A 20,493-nucleotide genomic window follows, 5' to 3' on the forward strand; every position below is an offset into this window, starting at 1 on the left:
TTTGCACTAGTAAATATCTCCTCTATTGCACAATGATCACGTCTAGCGCCAATAGGGATTCGTTTCACGCCTTTAACCCTAACTCTAATCTTAACGCCGACGCGACATATATATGTAGTATCTATTTACAAGTATCGCAGATTACCTCTTGAAAAGTAAGAAAACATAAAGACTAAAGTAAAGTTGTAAATCTAAACTACAGTTCAAGTTATACAAGGCATGCAAAGCTTCTCTTGAAACGTTAGGTGCGTACTTCGATATACAATATAAAGTAACATAGCCCGCGAGAAAAGCTATATAGTACATACCATACAGATCCCTCGCCATAACTTTGTCAATATGCTCAACGAAATCGGTAATTTCGGCGCCACCACTCAAACGCCGTTTCTCTCGCTTTGGATAATTGAATTAAATCCAGATCGTCCATGTTTACAGCGAAGCAACACGTGATACCGCCAAAAGTGCTTTCCATCCCCTCACATAACTGACATCGGCCGTCCGTGGATCCAACGGAAGGATTTTGAACGTTGGAGAATGCGTAACGCTGATTGGCTATTGAGCTCGGGGGTCGATCGTAGAAGGGGACGCCGGGTCGCAACGAGCCTCACAGTACCACTTCGACTGTGAACGCGATAGGAATTGGATCGTCTATTTTACAAAGCTCCTTTATCTTTTGCAACAATTACATTCGAATGTCTTTTCAAGCGCTAACGACATAATCGACGTTTGGTAAGCGATTAGTAACTGCGAATTCGTAGAATTCGTGGATAATTCTCGAGCTGTTTCGTGCGTACGCGATATTAAGTGGCACGCAAACAGGTGCACCTATTCGCGTAGCGCAAGAAATGTATCACGGAGGTCGTTCGAATTCGGGTGCACGATCTATGCCTATGACTGTGCAGTAGGGCATACTCTTCTCGACCACTTGTCTGGCGCCAACCACCACTATTGTCTCGCGAAGGCCAAGCTGTAAATCTTCGTTGCTTATACCGTTTTCTTGGTGAGTGTTAATTTTTTACTTATTCGATGGTATAATAATACCGTTATTACGAGGTAAAAGTTTTTGGATGTGTGATTTCTTGATTGAAGAGACGCTATCATTATTAAAAGTTTGAATATCCCGCCACTAGCGAGGGAAACATAATACAGAATGATTCTTTCATTTGCTTACATTCGATTTGTTAATTTTACTCCTATTCTCCTTTTTAATTCGTAATTTAATTGTGAGGACATATGCTATGGAGCAATTTTTGTTACTTTTAGCGTCGTTGCTTTATTTGTTAAGACTGTTGAGCAATACGATCGTTTACTTTATTTACTGCCTTGTTTGCTATTATTCTACTTTTAAAGACAGGTATTTTAGAAATATAAACTTCTACATATTGGTATAATATTGATATACTTGAGATAAGCTCGTTTATGCTGTTACTGTTTAGGATCGTTTATTCATTAAAGTTATTGTAATCATATGACAACGAGAACTAGTGTAAAATATATAAAATGTATAGTTCTATTTTAATAATCAATTTTTAGTGCCTTTAGCGAAACGAATTGATTCGTATTAAAAATGTCGTTTAGTGAATAGGAAAATAGGACACTGAAGGTTTAACTAATTTAAAAGGATTTAGTTATTGAAGATAGTACTTGCTGAGCAAATGGATCGCGAAGTTGTCATAATGCTACAAATGATACACGCTTGTTAAATGAAAATCCATCGACTTTTCATTTTTCCATTTGTTTAAGAAATATGTTGTCCTATTAGTTTATTCCATTAATATTTATAATGATATATGCAAACAAAAGTGTATAAATAATAATATGCAAATAATTTTTTAACTTAAATGTCACTTATTTAATGTTTTATAGAATGCTATAAGTATACTACTGATAAGATTAATTAATCGAGAACGGAATTAATGCTGTTTACTGTAATCAGAAAGAAAATGGATTAAGGAGCGAGAAGATTTCGAACGTAGCGAAATTATTTGTTGATTGAATATCTCCTCCAACCCGACAAGCAATGCGGGTTATTACAAGTAGTTTTTACTTAATTTCCAATTAGTTATCGTATCTATAAGGTGTGGTCAAAGTTTTGGTACATAAATTTAGCTTGCATCGTATTATACCGATTTATTTATATGTCCTTTTTTATATGATTTATGTTATTGAGTTAGGATTATATTAAATTATTAATAAAATGAAAGAAAAATGGAAATTAAAATTAAATAAAATAGAATTGCATTAAATAAGAAATAGAAATAAAGTTGAACTAAAGCAAATTCAATTAAATTATTTCTTTTTACTTGCCTATGGGATTCTGGGATTATTAAAGTTCCTATTACGTACTCGTATTCTCGCTAATTCTTAAAATGAATTGACTATGAAATGAATGAGACTATTTCTCCGATTATATTAAATAGGCAATATCAATTACGTGTAATTGAATACATTATTCGAACGTTTTCTACAGAACTCTTGTTATTAATACATTATGGAAAATTTGAAACCAATTCGATATATATATATAGAGGTTGCAATGCATTTATTGCAAACATATGCTTAACGAAAAATTAGTATACAACATTAGTAGTAGTCTCAAACATACAATTAATTGCAGTAAATGTCCTGCGACTCTTACATACATTGTCATACTCGTTTGAAATTGTAATAATACGTTAATCTTGTCACAGTATCGATAGGATATCAAGATATTCTTAATAATATGTCCACAAGGAGTTTGCAGGGATATTCAAATATTTTCGCGAACCACTGTAATTCAGCACAAGAGCAGAAAATTCCAGATTTTTTAGTTCTCGATCAGAGTGAATGTTTATACAAGTAACATTCGCTATCTGTGTCCATATTTACCGAACATTTCTATTAAACCTGCGCCAAGCTCGTAGAATGCCTCAGGTCGTATATGAGATGTCAGTTTTATCAAACGAAACGGGACCAGCTCCGTCTTACGTTTTCGATTAATTTTTTTCAAGATCTTGCTCTTGCATAATTAAATAATTTGAAAATTTATAATAATATGTATGTAGTATCTTAATGGGTCTTAGAGGAAAGGACAAGTAATGATGTTTTGATTTAATTAATAATATTCGAAGCAACGAAATAATTACAATGCTGTCGTACGTCTTATTTTCAGACGCGGCTTTCGACTTCCCGATTCACACTCTTCGGCTTCTACACTCGCTCGCTCTCGCTTCTCAATTCACACTCTGCACACCTTTCGCATCCGTTCTCTCCGGCTTCTCAACTAATACTGACTTTAACGTTTCTTTTGTCTTTTCCCGTCGTTCGAGACACGTGTCCCGAAACGCGCGTGGCCAGGGTCACGCGGGCCCTTACCACGAAACTTAAAAAGGACCGACGACACCTTGATGTACCCGACGATGCCGCGGCTCTCGCGACATTGTTTACGATTCGGCAGATATCTTAGGCCTTTTGTCCACGATACTACATTCGGCCATCCTGCAATAACATCTGCCCTCAGATGTGGTCTTCAATTTCGCTATCGTCGGATGCGTCGTCTTCGGCGTTGAGGACCCAAGGCTTCATGAAGTCGGCGGTCGTCGACGTGTGCGTAGGCCCCTCATGCTCCCCCACCTTCTCCACCATGTATCGGTCATTCCGCATCGTTCGCAATACCCGGTACGGACCTAAAAATTTTCCCCCGAGTTTTAAACCCGGGCCAAACTGAGTTCTCTTAATTGCTACCAAATCTCCCCTTAGGTACTGCTTCGCGCTCTTCCGTCTTTTGTTAAAATTCTTTCTGTTTTCCTCTTGCGTCGCAGCGATCTTCCTTTTGGCGTCCTCGCGTAACTCACGACGCTGTTCCTCGAATTTTGCAGCCCATTCTTCGTCGATTAATCTTCTGACCTGCGCATCTTCCTTGATTTGCATTTCAACCCCGACAAGTAGCTGGAAGGGAGTTTTTCCCGTGCTTCTGTTTATGGTGGAATTCAAGTACCTCTGGACTTGGTCGACGTGCTTGTACCAATCATCGAGCTTAGGAGCAGCCAATTTAGTTAATAATGGTATGAGTGTCCTGTTGACCCTCTCTACCTGTCCATTCCCCCTCGGTACCCCCGTCGTGATTAGCAAATGCTCGATGTTTTCTTCTTCGCAGTATTCTCGGAAGGCGTTGGATGTGAATGCTGTTCCCCGATCGGAGATGATTCGTCGTGGATTACCAAAAACAGCCGCCTGCCTCTTTAACCGGTCGATAACGTCCGCGGCATTAGTAGACTTGGTGGGATAAAGCCACGTAAACTTAGTGAACGCATCCACTACTACAAAGATGTGTGCATATCTTTTCCTTGTAGCTGTCATGGGTCCCACATGGTCGATATGGTACGTGTCTAGCGGGGTGTCTCCTTTGTCTAAGGGGTTTAAATATCCCTCCTGTTTGCCCGATTTTCGTTCGGCTAGGATACAGTCAAGACAGTTAGATATCACATGTTCGACCTTCTCACGTAGTCCCTTAAACCAAAAGTCTTTCTTGACTATCGCCTCTGTCTTGGTGACCCCGAAGTGCCCCCGTTCGTGTGCCCGCCTGACTATCTGAATTTGCATGGCCTTCGGCACTACTACTAGCAAATCGTCCTCACATTCTTTATACAAGATGTTGTTCCTTATAGCATATCCCTCGACCTGATTGCGCGTTACAGCATCCACAATCCCGCGGACCTCAACGTCCTTGCCCTGCGCACTTCTCAACCGCGCGATCAGCCCGTCTTCGCTTTCCGTTACGAACATAGTGCTTGGCAGTGGATTCCTACTCAGAGCATCCACATGCTGCATTCTTTTCCCCGGTCGATGACACACCTGATACTTAAACTCACTTAACAATATCGCCCATCTAGCTACGCGCACGGACAAATCTTTCTTTTTCATCGTCATGGTGAACGCTTGACAATCCGTGACAATAGTGAACGGCATACCTAACAGGTAAACCCTAAACTTATTTAACGCCTTTACTATCGCCAGTACCTCCAGTTCATAGCTGGTGTACTTTGCTTCCGCGGAAGTGGTCTTTCCACTGGCGAAGTAGACCGGGTGAAATTTTCTGTCGTTTAGATCCAGCTGCATTAGAATCGCCCCGTAACCCTCCGCGGACGCGTCTGTATGCAATTCAGTCTCGGCGCCTATCCTATATAGTTTTAACACAGGCCCGCTGGTAAGCGCTGCTTTTAAAGTTTCGAACGCTTCTAATTCTCGATCCCCGAACTGAAACTCTACCTCCTTTTTCAACAGGTCCGTTAGAGGCCTAGCAATCTTCGCATAACCCCTAATGAACTTTCGAAAATACCCCGTAAGTCCCAAAAAACTCTGAACTTTCCTGACAGACGTCGGCCTGGGAAAATTCGCAACGGCCCTAGTTTTATGGGTGGACGGCCTTATGGTGTTTTCCGAGACTATATGTCCCAAATACTCAATCTCCTTCTGCATAAAGCGACATTTCTTCCAGTTTATGACTAAACCATGCTGCTTAGTTAACTCTATGACCATTAGCAAACGTTCCCACGCCTCCTCTAAACTTCTGGCAAGAATAATAATGTCGTCCATGTACACAATGACAATACCCTTGTTCATCAGTTCCTTGAAAATCATCGAGATGTACTTCTGGAAAACAATAGGAGAAATTTTTAAACCGAACGGCAACTTCAAAAATTCGTATTGCCCTGTCGGCGTGACGAAAGAGGTGTACTTTTGGCTGTCTTTGTCTAAACTCACGTGGAAAAACCCATTCTTCAGATCTATCGTCGTGAAAAACTGAGCGCCCTGCAATGCATCTAACACGTCCTCAATCAAAGGCAACGGGAAATGAGGACACTCGATGAGCTCATTAAGCTCGCGGAAATCGACACAGACCCTGATGGAGTCGTCTTTCTTTCTAACTACAACTATGGGACTTGCGTACTCCGAGTCCGATGGTTTTATAATACCTTCGTCTGTCCACGCCTCCATCAAATCGTCCACTTCCTTTTTCTCAGACGGCGCCAGCCGGCGCGGTCTTCGTACCACGGGTTTGTCGCTTTTCAATACGATTTTCGCGGTTATCCCGACATCCCGCGTCTTCTCTGGCTTATACTCCCTAATGATATCGCGGATCGCTTCACGGTAGTGAGGTTCTTGTACGTGCGCTAGATCTATCTCGTCGGTCTGTTCAATCGCGTTGACCTTCAGTACCTCCGACGCGTTTTCGTGACCGTCATCCTGCCCGTCAAGCTGTAGGAAGCTCACCTCGCCCCGTTTGACACGCAACTCTATCTGATCCAAAAAATCAGTACCCAGCAGCAGGCTGTGGTTCCTCAATACCTTATTTGAGACGACGTGCAACGTGACCGTGAATGCACACCCGTCGACCATCATTATCTTTGTAAATTCGCCCCAGGTCTCATTGCCCGTGGAACCCAAACCATCAAACCTAAGCTTACCATTTCCTAGCGGTGGTGATCCTAACCTCTCATACTCGTCTGATCGTATGAACGTGAGATCACTACCCGTATCTACCAACGATGTAAACCTACATCCGTCTATCGTCACCTCCTTCATGTATCTCTTCTTCTCGGGTCTTGAAATGATGTAGGTCTTCTTCGGTTGTGCTGTACACCTTGACGCCATGTGCCCAAGTTCGTTACACCTGAAGCACCTCACACCTTTCTCTTTCTTCGGACACGTAGCACTTAAGTGACCGTCGCCGCCGCAACTGAAGCACTTCTTGGTATCACTGCTCGTTTGTCTCGTCTGACTCCGCATTGCTGACCGTTTTGCTTTATCGTCCTTGCGTTCCCCAGATTTTGTTTTCGCCCTCATGTCACTTTTCATCGCTTCATACTGCTTGAAGCGTTCCTTCAGCTGCTGCATATTCCTGGCCCCGTATAGTATGGCTTTATTCGCAACCTCATCGGGAATACCCTGGATAATATAGTCGATTACCGACTGTGTATCGACTCTTCCTTGTCTCGCAATCTCACGCATATTATACATATACTGAAGCAGACTCTCGTCTGTTCTTTTCGTTCTATGCGCTAATTCTTGATGTACCTCCCGGTCACTCACTATGTCTGGGAATTCATCTACCAACGCCTTTTTAAACTTCGCCCAGGACTTCGTGCATCGTTCTTGGCGTGCGAAGGCTTGAGCAGAGCCTGTGAGAAGCTTCCTGGCGAAAACCACCATGTGGATGTCCGACCAGCCACACACTTCCGCCATTTCCTCGAAATCCTTTATCCACTGGCTTACATTCGGTAGATCATCTCCGCTAAATCTTCCTAACGAGTCTTTTACGTCTTCGAACGTTAACGCCGTGCACTTAGGCTCGTCTTGTCCTCGTCGTCTTACCACTGGAGTCACCCGAACTCCGCCGTCTTGACTACTGAGATCGTGATTCCCTGGACCGTTGCCGTCTAAACGGTCCCCAATCACGCCCATCTCATCGTCGTCGTCGTCTTCTAAAACATCATCGTCGTCGTCGTCTTCCTCCCGTGCACCGTGTTCCCGGTCTAAACGTACCGCAGCCAGCAATCGCGCTACCAGCTCGCCCTTTCTACCCGTTAATCTCAGCCGTCGTTTTCTCAGCTCGTCTTTCAACTCAGGTATTTGCATCTGAGCCACCTGCTCGTTAGTCAAAACTGCTTCACCTGCATTGTAGTCACTCATCGTTCCGAAATATCACTTTCACTTGTCACTTAGCGCTCTAGATCCCGGCTGAGCCCCCAAAATTATGTAGTATCTTAATGGGTCTTAGAGGAAAGGACAAGTAATGATGTTTTGATTTGATTAATAATATTCGAAGCAACGAAATAATTACAATGCTGTCGTACGTCTTATTTTCAGACGCGGCTTTCGACTTCCCGATTCACACTCTTCGGCTTCTACACTCGCTCGCTCTCGCTTCTCAATTCACACTCTGCACACCTTTCGCATCCGTTCTCTCCGGCTTCTCAACTAATACTGACTTTAACGTTTCTTTTGTCTTTTCCCGTCGTTCGAGACACGTGTCCCGAAACGCGCGTGGCCAGGGTCACGCGGGCCCTTTCCACGAAACTTAAAAAGGACCGACGACACCTTGATGTACCCGACGATGCCGCGGCTCTCGCGACATTGTTTACGATTCGGCAGATATCTTAGGCCTTTTGTCCACGATACTACATGTATATATAGAAATTTAATAGAAACAAATAGCAGGTGGACTTGTTAGATCGTCAGAAAATTATAGATTGTTATGTTTATGTATCGTTCGTATGACACGCTGTAAAAGTAAGAAACGATAATTATAAATTTATCGAAATATATTTATTATAAAGAGAAAAGAGAAAATGGCAGGGAAATATAGAGGAAAATTTGTTCGTAGGACGCTTCGTATTCAAGAGATTCCAAGATTGAAAATTTGCCTACCAAGTATACTCGAACTTGGCTCATTACGTGATAAATTAAAAAAATGTATTTTTCCTGAAAACAATGCGTCTTGCGAATAAATTTTGTTCCACATTCTCAGTTTATTTTCACACGTAGAATAGCGTCCTGTCGATTGTTTACTCCTCTTCGGTCCAGAATTAGCCATGTTCTAGTACGCTTGGTAAATTTTCAAACGCGATCTTCTCGAAAATAAAGAATCCTGTATATTCGAATTTAAGTTGTCGAACGAAACTGATTTATACAAATCAAATGTATATCATCGAATATACAATTTGTTAAATAATACTCGTTTTAATCTACTTATGAAAGATTATGATACACGAAGAACTTATCGTTAGAATCAAATTATTTCTTTCGCTAAGCTTCGAATCTCAAAAATTTAACGTAGATATTTCCATCAGGTATTTTGGCATCGGAAGGAAAATTCCACGAACTTGAACCAATTTTTATTACTTTTCCGTCAAAACAATTCCCTGCTTCGTCTGACTTCGCGCTGAAATAACGCGTGATACACATAGCTTGCATTTCACTCTCAATATTATTTTGATCGATATCCGAGCCGAAAGTACTTGCCATTTCGATTTAATAACGCACTTACGTATTTATATCTCATTTATATGTGTCCTATGGTTTTAAAAATATTACGAGGCTGTACATGACGATAACAAGCGAAACGAGAAAGTAGAATATTGCTTGACTTTCGATGTTACATCGATGTTTTAGCTGTATATTCTACGATCGATGGAAATTCGTCAAGCACAATGAAATTTGAATTTTAATCAAACCTTCGAACTAAAAGTATTTTCCATTTCGATCTCATAATACAAATTCTATGCCATATATTCATCATGTCTTTTGAAATATTATTCTCCGATCACGATCAAACAATAACAATAATGACAATGACGTAGAATACATTTAACTTTGCATATTATATCCGTTATTATATATTCTAATATTATATATTCTGCAACCGATTAAAATTTCCAAAGTACAAATCGAATTTCAACTAAAGTTGATTAAAATCAACTGTTCGAACCGAAGGTATTTTCCATTTTGACTTAATAACGCAAATAATAACAAGAATACTTATTCATATTTTTTCTTCTGTCTAAATATTATTAAAATCGTGCAAGGTGGTGTGCAACGAAAATAAAAAAATCGAGATGACAGAAATGGCCCTTAAACGCATAACTGCGCAACTATACGTTCAATTCCAAGCATTTCAATAACAGTCCCCGTAGTAGGAAACACTTCAAGTATGCGCTATCCTTGAATGAAGGAGTTAGACAAACTGACCGTCTACTCATTGTGGAAGCGCTCGATAATTACCAGTTCCTGGCGATTTTCTTCCTTACCGGTGTCTTCAATGAAAAGTTAGTCCATGTATATTACTTTAAAGATTCAACCGGGATAATTAAGTTTCGAAAGTCCTTTAGACGCAGTCGTTTTACGGAAGCCGGAAAAAGAAGAGAAATTAAATTTCGTGCTACAACGTTCGTATAAATATCAGATTTTAGATTCAAAGTTTCCAATATATATATTTTTCGATCTTTTTTTTTTCTCCATTCGATATGATGATTACGGTGACTCGAAGTTGTTCCCATTCGTTAGAAGATGCGTATGTACTAACAATTAAATAATTTCCTTATAAAAGGAAAGAAACTTTTGGGACAAAGTAATATGTTCCTTCTTACGATAAAATACCCACTGTACGTAATATTTGCGCGCAACGATGGTAACAATAATATTAATTTCTTGATCCTTTTTTGTTTTTATTTGTACAAGATTTACGATAGTTTCATTAATATAATTGCGCGTAATTAACGACATTACAATGTGATCGATCGATACTCATTGAAGACTGGCTTGTTTAGATTGGAAATTTCCATAACATTCATCCCTAATCATCTATGCAGATTCCAGATATGTACCGTTATACCGTGTTGCGTGAACAACGAAATAAGCGTAACCCGTATCATCGGTTGACACAGCCAACATAGTTAAGGTAAACCAATTAAGGCAACGAGTTAGTAAAACGATTACCCTTCACGTTTTCTCCACGTTATAATCGTGTACGATCCGCCTACCATGAGAAAGGTTATTTGGCAATAGACAAAAAATAGTAAAAAGTCATGTAACAACTATAGCAAGAATCCGATATTAACCGGTTAACCGAGTCATTTTTTAAACTAGTTTTTTAAACGTAATTTATTTTTAACGGAAATTAAACGTCGCGTAGATAAAAGAACAGCAATTGGTAATTTGTATACTGTTCGTGGATTTCTAGCCATGGAACGTTAAAAACATAGACAGTTAAAATACTATAATAATACGAATCCGACAGACAAGCAACGATAATTTATTGAAAATCGGTAATGAAAAACGAACGGAATTTGCAAGAAAACAACATTATAAGTTGTTATTTTTAATATTAGACGCTTGCCTATTATTGGGTTGGCAACTTAGCGATTGTGGATTTTGTCATTAGGTGGTATTGACAAAATTCGCAATCACATAGATGCCAACCCAATATTTATCGTATGCAAGAAGAACCTTACGATATCTCGAGCGATTTTAATCGAGGTATAGTTGCAAACAACTTTTTTCATTAACTGCTGCAACTGCTATCTTAAAGTATATAAGCACGAGCGGAATATTTGGAAAAGAAGCGAAGAAAGAAACGTTTTGCGTTTGTAACAAAATTGAAGGACGAACATCCTTTAGACAAACTGTCAAGGCGGATATTCATAAATAAAATTGTTCGTTGTATGACTACGGATACGATGAAGAAAGCTTTCTCGCTTTAGTTAGAGTTTAGACATTCCCACGTCGGATAAATAGATTCGCAAAGCGGAAATAATAGTCTTGCGAGTTCTTCTCGCGAAAAGTACGACGTTGGCTGATAACGAATTAACGAAACTTTACGAGATCTTGTACGTCGTGTAATTGGGAACTTTGTTCGGGTACGAATGAAACTTGTACAGGAGCGACGGGAAGCATAATATCGCCGACAGCCTCAAAATATTTATAACAGCCACAATGTGATCAAATCGCGAGTTTAAACGAATGATCCGTTAATAAATATCAGACGAAGCAGGGAATTGTTTTGACGGAAAAGTAATAAAAATTGGTTCAAGTTCGTGGAATTTTCCTTCCGATGCCAAAATACCTGATGGAAATATCTACGTTAAATTTTTGAGATTCGAAGCTTAGCGAAAGAAATAATTTGATTCTAACGACAAGTTCTTCGTGTATCATAATCTTTCATAAGTAGATTAAAACGAGTATTATTTAACAAATTGTATATTCGATGATATACATTTGATTTGTATAAATCGGTTTCGTTCGACAACTTAAATTCGAATATACAGGATTCTTTATTTTCGAGAAGATCGCGTTTGAAAATTTACCAAGCGTACTAGAACATGGCTAATTCTGGACCGAAGAGGAGTAAACAATCGACAGGACGCTATTCTACGTGTGAAAATAAACTGAGAATGTGGAACAAAATTTATTCGCAAGACGCATTGTTTTCAAGAAAAATACATTTTTTTAATTTATCACGTAATGAGCCAAGTTCAAGTATACTTGGTAGGCAAATTTTCAATCTTGGAATCTCTTGAATACGAAGCGTCCTACGAACAAATTTTCCTCTATATTTCCCTGCCATTTTCTCTTTTCTCTTTATAATAAATATATTTCGATAAATTTATAATTATCGTTTCTTACTTTTACAGCGTGTCATACGAACGATACATAAACATAACAATCTATAATTTTCTGACGATCTAACAAGTCCACCTGCTATTTGTTTCTATTAAATTTCTATATATACATGTAGTATCGTGGACAAAAGGCCTAAGATATCTGCCGAATCGTAAACAATGTCGCGAGAGCCGCGGCATCGTCGGGTACATCAAGGTGTCGTCGGTCCTTTTTAAGTTTCGTGGTAAGGGCCCGCGTGACCCTGGCCACGCGCGTTTCGGGACACGTGTCTCGAACGACGGGAAAAGACAAAAGAAACGTTAAAGTCAGTATTAGTTGAGAAGCCGGAGAGAACGGATGCGAAAGGTGTGCAGAGTGTGAGTTGAGAAGCGAGAGCGAGCGAGTGTAGAAGCCGAAGAGTGTGAATCGGGAAGTCGAAAGCCGCGTCTGAAAATAAGACGTACGACAGCATTGTAATTATTTCGTTGCTTCGAATATTATTAATTAAATCAAAACATCATTACTTGTCCTTTCCTCTAAGACCCATTAAGATACTACATACATATTATTATAAATTTTCAAATTATTTAATTATGCAAGAGCAAGATCTTGAAAAAAATTAATCGAAAACGTAAGACGGAGCTGGTCCCGTTTCGTTTGATAAAACTGACATCTCATATACGACCTGAGGCATTCTACGAGCTTGGCGCAGGTTTAATAGAAATGTTCGGTAAATATGGACACAGATAGCGAATGTTACTTGTATAAACATTCACTCTGATCGAGAACTAAAAAATCTGGAATTTTCTGCTCTTGTGCTGAATTACAGTGGTTCGCGAAAATATTTGAATATCCCTGCAAACTCCTTGTGGACATATTATTAAGAATATCTTGATATCCTATCGATACTGTGACAAGATTAACGTATTATTACAATTTCAAACGAGTATGACAATGTATGTAAGAGTCGCAGGACATTTACTGCAATTAATTGTATGTTTGAGACTACTACTAATGTTGTATACTAATTTTTCGTTAAGCATATGTTTGCAATAAATGCATTGCAACCTCTATATATATATATATCGAATTGGTTTCAAATTTTCCATAATGTATTAATAACAAGAGTTCTGTAGAAAACGTTCGAATAATGTATTCAATTACACGTAATTGATATTGCCTATTTAATATAATCGGAGAAATAGTCTCATTCATTTCATAGTCAATTCATTTTAAGAATTAGCGAGAATACGAGTACGTAATAGGAACTTTAATAATCCCAGAATCCCATAGGCAAGTAAAAAGAAATAATTTAATTGAATTTGCTTTAGTTCAACTTTATTTCTATTTCTTATTTAATGCAATTCTATTTTATTTAATTTTAATTTCCATTTTTCTTTCATTTTATTAATAATTTAATATAATCCTAACTCAATAACATAAATCATATAAAAAAGGATATATAAATAAATCGGTACAATACGATGCAAGCTAAATTTATGTACCAAAACTTTGACCACACCTTATAGATACGATAACTAATTGGAAATTAAGTAAAAACTACTTGTAATAACCCGCATTGCTTGTCGGGTTGGAGGAGATATTCAATCAACAAATAATTTCGCTACGTTCGAAATCTTCTCGCTCCTTAATCCATTTTCTTTCTGATTACAGTAAACAGCATTAATTCCGTTCTCGATTAATTAATCTTATCAGTAGTATACTTATAGCATTCTATAAAACATTAAATAAGTGACATTTAAGTTAAAAAATTATTTGCATATTATTATTTATACACTTTTGTTTGCATATATCATTATAAATATTAATGGAATAAACTAATAGGACAACATATTTCTTAAACAAATGGAAAAATGAAAAGTCGATGGATTTTCATTTAACAAGCGTGTATCATTTGTAGCATTATGACAACTTCGCGATCCATTTGCTCAGCAAGTACTATCTTCAATAACTAAATCCTTTTAAATTAGTTAAACCTTCAGTGTCCTATTTTCCTATTCACTAAACGACATTTTTAATACGAATCAATTCGTTTCGCTAAAGGCACTAAAAATTGATTATTAAAATAGAACTATACATTTTATATATTTTACACTAGTTCTCGTTGTCATATGATTACAATAACTTTAATGAATAAACGATCCTAAACAGTAACAGCATAAACGAGCTTATCTCAAGTATATCAATATTATACCAATATGTAGAAGTTTATATTTCCAAAATACCTGTCTTTAAAAGTAGAATAATAGCAAACAAGGCAGTAAATAAAGTAAACGATCGTATTGCTCAACAGTCTTAACAAATAAAGCAACGATGCTAAAAGTAACAAAAATTGCTCCATAGCATATGTCCTCACAATTAAATTACGAATTAAAAAGGAGAATAGGAGTAAAATTAACAAATCGAATGTAAGCAAATGAAAGAATCATTCTGTATTATGTTTCCCTCGCTAGTGGCGGGATATTCAAACTTTTAATAATGATAGCGTCTCTTCAATCAAGAAATCACACATCCAAAAACTTTTACCTCGTAATAACGGTATTATTATACCATCGAATAAGTAAAAAATTAACACTCACCAAGAAAACGGTATAAGCAACGAAGATTTACAGCTTGGCCTTCGCGAGACAATAGTGGTGGTTGGCGCCAGACAAGTGGTCGAGAAGAGTATGCCCTACTGCACAGTCATAGGCATAGATCGTGCACCCGAATTCGAACGACCTCCGTGATACATTTCTTGCGCTACGCGAATAGGTGCACCTGTTTGCGTGCCACTTAATATCGCGTACGCACGAAACAGCTCGAGAATTATCCACGAATTCTACGAATTCGCAGTTACTAATCGCTTACCAAACGTCGATTATATCGTTAGCGCTTGAAAAGACATTCGAATGTAATTGTTGCAAAAGATAAAGGAGCTTTGTAAAATAGACGATCCAATTCCTATCGCGTTCACAGTCGAAGTGGTACTGTGAGGCTCGTTGCGACCCGGCGTCCCCTTCTACGATCGACCCCCGAGCTCAATAGCCAATCAGCGTTACGCATTCTCCAACGTTCAAAATCCTTCCGTTGGATCCACGGACGGCCGATGTCAGTTATGTGAGGGGGTGGAAAGCACTTTTGGCGGTATCACGTGTTGCTTCGCTGTAAACATGGACGATCTGGATTTAATTCAATTATCCAAAGCGAGAGAAACGGCGTTTGAGTGGTGGCGCGAAAATTACCGATTTCGTTGCGCATATTGACAAAGTTATGGCGAGGGATCTGTATGGTATGTACTATATAGCTTTTCTCGCGGGCTATGTTTCTTTATATTGTATATCGAAGTACGCACCTAACGTTTCAAGAGAAGCTTTGCATGCCTTGTATAACTTGAACTGTAGTTTAGATTTACAACTTTACTTTAGTCTTTATGTTTTCTTACTTTTCAAGAGGTAATCTGCGATACTTGTAAATAGATACTACACATATATGTACGTTAACTTGTAATGTGTAATATTCCTGTTTGGTTAGGTCTATATTTTCTAATGTGACAAATATGTGTATGGTGGCCATCTTGTACAAGTAAACTGATATTATTAGCGTAATTTTACAAATTACAAGTCATAAATTATTCCTTTTTCCAAACAAGGAAATATACGAGAAAAAATAGAACAGATTCTTACGATTATTTTTGTGAAGTTTTGAAAAAATCATGTATTTAAGTATTCACGAGAAAGGGGAGACAGAAAAGAAATGCAAGGATGGAAGGTTTCGAATATGTAAAACGTAGTGAAATCCGTAAATGATTTCATGACTGCTCTTGAACATTTCTTACAAACAAACGAGTCATCTCATACTTTCCTACAGGAGAAGTACATATTCATCAGAAAAAATTCCATTGATGTTGTCTATGAATGCTTATGCATCCAGCGAAGTCTGTGATTATTTTCTTTATCTGGAAACATACGTTATAGTTTTGAAGTTATAGTTTTACATTATTTGTTCACAATCGTTATAAAAAGACCGGAAATGTATTCAGGTCACGCACATGCTTTACTGCTTTATACGTACCATCGATGTTAAAAAACAACTCGCACCGAAAGGATTAATATAATTTTTATTTAAATTTTTTATTTCGTATTCATAAACGAAAACTGTGTTGTGTTGTTTGTCCGCAAATATGTAAAACGATTCCATTATATTATAAAGTTCTGAAAATCGATAATTTTCGTTATACATTTCGTTAGTTAAAATAGTTAAATGACTTTCCAGAAACAAATCATGCTTCATGGACATTTTGAGCTTAGTTAACGTAAAAGTTAAACCTTGTTCTGTAATTAGTTAAGTTACATGAAATTAAATGGATTTCAAGTAGCTGGTATGTAAATGATACTTAAACTAACATGTAATGCTTAAATCGTAAAATAAATATACATCTAAAATCAGTTAAATTTAGGGAATCAATATCGATAAACGCGAAACTATAAATAACATCTTTAAGTCAAAGATTATTTGAAAGAATTTCAATTTCACTTCAAACTTGAAAGGATATTTCAGATCAAGTAAATAACAAATTTATACCGGTATAGTGATCGCATGTTTCTTGAATTCAAACAATTTGTGTAATCGGTACGAGAATGTATGCAATATGGGATATTAAAGAGAATCGCATTAGGCATTATTGCACCATGTACGTCATAAATCGTCGATGAAAGCTCTGAAGCGGGCAAAAAAGTTTATAGCTTCGATAAATAAACTGTTCTTTGTAAATGATAGGTTAAAAAGTAGGTAATCAGCATTAATATCAATAGGATATTCCATCGAATAATTTTAAGGATCTTTGTATTATAACATATCCTTTAGATAAAAGATAATTGTTAGTTTTATAACGAAGAATCCACAAGTGTTTCTACAGTAACAAAGTAATTAACGTTTCCTTAAGGGACTAATTCTTGTTACAGATTTCTTTCACCTTCATCTTTGAAACTATTCATAAATTATATTTATATCTTTCAAAAAATCACATCCTAATCCTTAATAATGCTCACAGTTTTGTAGTATTTAATATCTTTTGATTTATTCGAGATTTCTTCAAATCTAATACAGAATTCAAAATGTTTCACGTATTTATTATAGTCTATAGATTATGCTTACAGACTTGGTTCATGTATGTACGTATGTGTATTATACATTATTGTATTTAAGAATTTATATGATCGTCCCATGAAATACCTCTAGTCTGTAGGAAACAGTCTGTTGCTACTATGGTTTAGATGAAAGAATATTATGACATGTCGTTTAACTGTATGATACCATCTATTAATGTACCAACGATGACTTTAATGACAGTCTAATAGATATTGCGCTACAACTTTTATCGACGTGACTTATTTCTATGATGCACTTCGACAAGCTGATTTCAGCCAAATCAAGTCAAACGAAGTTTCTTATGTTTAATATTCATATAAACTTACTATGCATGTACGTAGTTTGTTTCAATAGCATCTACGTACTTTAAGAAACTAGTTGATGACGTTGTTTCAATAACACAATCATAGTGGTTTTTAGAATAATCATGATTCGAACGCAGACTATTAGGGGATGATATGTTTTAAGAACAAAAATTATAGTTTTCCCTTCTAAAACATGAGATTGAGATTGAAATAATTTTGAAAGAAGAGCGAAATAATTTTAATTCTTTAACCATTTAACTCTACCTTAATAACAAAATACAAGAACGTGTTAAGTATACATTATTACTAATTTAATTATTTATATCACTAATAAACAATATTCTTAATTCGCAATTCTTATATCATTGAACTATACTATTAATGAAATGATTTTATATAACTTGCAATTCAATGGAATAAAAACATGAATGAAATATTTAAACATACCTACGTACATAGATTTCCAATAATTTTACGTAACTTTATGAATTAAAACGTTATAATATATTTTGCATATATATACGGTATATATCTGTTACATTTATCAAAAATGATTCTTGTTCAATTACATTCGCCACTTATATCGCGGAAGCGTAAAATTATTTCAAACAATATGAAAATAATTTATCGTGAAAAATATTTTACGTATTGTTTCTCGTTTTTATCGTAAATTAAGCACGTTCCCATTTCTTGCCATAAGAAATAATGGATAATCGATAACAATAGCGTAACGAAAGTAAAAATTATTGTTCATTCACGTTTTGAACGTAATTTTATCAGCTGTACTTTTTCAGCTACTTTGATTTTACTTAATTTCAAAGAACATATTTAAATAATAGCTGGCTTAACGTATGAAATATAACGTCGAAATATTACCGCGACTGTCTTGAACAGATTTCCGCCTGTAGATGACTTTAAACGTTTCCGTATCTCGTAATTTGCGAGAAACGAATTTCACATACATTTCTACGAGACCTTGCTCTGTCCACCTTGCAGTTCTTTCCTTGATTGACTTTCAAATTTCCCCCTGGATTCTAGGCTGTTTCTGTCATATAGAGTGAAGAGTTCGCTGGCCCTCGAAGCAAAGAGACAAGCACATAGAAAGTCTGCCTTTGGGGTTGGAAGTAAGCATAATTTACGATACGATGATCTAATCCCTTCATCACGCTTGGAATATACATGGTTGCCTGTAAAAGGACGCAGTTTTATATTCAGCAAGTTGCAAAGAAAAGATCTATGTCATTTTGTGATCTTATAGTACTCACTCGAGAGAAAAGGAAATTTTAATCAACGTTATATAATATTGATGAAATCCAATTGCTGGGTCAAGAAGAAGAGAAAAATATCCTCCGCCATTGATAAGAAATATTTCATTTGACTTTCTGTTTTAATATACTGCGGGCACGAGAAAATATTTGCGCGTGTCCATATTTTCCAATGAACCGTTTTCCTATCAGCTTTTATATTTCAAATCAAATCCTTATAATCGTATGAAAGTACCATTAAATAATACCAAGTTTAATACATGTATCATGTATTTATATTCATATTATTTAAATACCTTTCGTAGTCACTGTATAACTGCCATCTATGGATAACACATAATTCTCTATTTTTTCCTTCTGTAGCCGATATTGCACGACATGCATTATTTATTGATTTGTACGTGTGTCCACAATAGGTAGATTTCTCTCTATGTGTATTCATAAAAAAAATTCGTTGAATTCAAATCAGATGATGGAGGAGATTATTTTATTGGACACGTTTATTCTATCTATTCTATCGAGGGTTCGATTTAAACGTTCGATTTAAATGTTAAATAAAAAGTACGGTATATCAAATAAATAGGATTAATTTTTGGATCTACGCTTATCAGATATTTTATACTTTTCTCATTAAACATGTACTACAAATTTACGAAGTTTTAGATTACTTCCTTGTAACATTCTCTCTCTCTCTCTCTCTCTCTATATATATATATATATATATATATATATATATATATATATATATATTTGTATATATATATATAAATATATATATATATATATATATATATATATTTGTATATATATATATAAATATACAAATATGTACATATATATAAGATCGTAATCCGGGGATAATTCAGGGATCTATTCTGTAGTCTGAAAATCGAGTTTTTATTATGGAGTAAATGATAAAATACAAAAATAAACAACAATTAATATGCGTCTATAACAATAAATAATAATTATATAAACGGGAAATAAAAAGTCTTTAGTACAATGTTTACCTGAAAATCGAGAATCGATTTTCAACGTCCTGAGCTACCGATCTTTCTTCTTCAGTCTTTAAAATTTTAAATAACTATTCTGTAACCTTGTCTGTCTCTAATGTAACTCTCTGTCCGTCCGTTCGCGAAAAATTTGCTTCTTAAAATGGTCGTCCATAAAACAAAAGAAGGTCTGTCCGTGAAACACAGCCTGTCGTGCTACCCGTAAAACAAAAAGAATCCCTATCCTACATGAACTCTAGGGAGTTTATACCGCCCCTCGAATGGGGAGTGGAACAGATTCCCTTCAGATCCCCGATTACCGTTATCCACTTCATATATGGAGTTTGAAATCCTTCTTAGAATTATGAAAGGTCCTTTCCTAATTTCTTCCAGCTTATTTCTATTCATTTTTTTTCCGTTATGGGTGAAGACCATATCACCGATTTTAAATTCGTGTTCTCTTCTTTTTTTATCGTATTTTTGTTTGTTAATTTCGAAATTTCTTGTTGAGTTTTTGAATGCTTCTTCTCTGTCTCTTTTTAGGTTTATCTTATTCTCCATTATTTCCTTAGGGACGATTTCAATCATTTTTCCATTCAGTAAATGATTTGGGGCAAACCCCGTTACACTGTGTCTGGTGTT

At 36.5% G+C, this 20,493-nt stretch overlaps 2 long non-coding RNA genes across 2 annotated transcripts; one reads left to right on the top strand and one right to left on the bottom strand.

The window, feature by feature from the left end:
- Positions 1-15,255: 15,255 nt before the first annotated feature.
- On the top strand, positions 15,256-19,124 carry LOC126914898 (uncharacterized). The gene is made up of 2 exons (XR_007709919.1): positions 15,256-15,430; positions 18,633-19,124. It is a non-coding gene; the product is annotated as an uncharacterized LOC126914898 (long non-coding RNA).
- LOC126914834 (uncharacterized) lies at positions 16,240-20,113 on the bottom strand. The gene is made up of 4 exons (XR_007709844.1): positions 19,870-20,113; positions 18,860-19,182; positions 18,471-18,781; positions 16,240-16,352 (listed from the first exon to the last, which is right to left on the bottom strand). It is a non-coding gene; the product is annotated as an uncharacterized LOC126914834 (long non-coding RNA).
- Positions 20,114-20,493: the final 380 nt, after the last annotated feature.

This window comes from Bombus affinis, chromosome 3 (assembly GCF_024516045.1).
Source record: "Bombus affinis isolate iyBomAffi1 chromosome 3, iyBomAffi1.2, whole genome shotgun sequence".
Lineage (NCBI taxonomy): Eukaryota > Metazoa > Arthropoda > Insecta > Hymenoptera > Apidae > Bombus > Bombus affinis.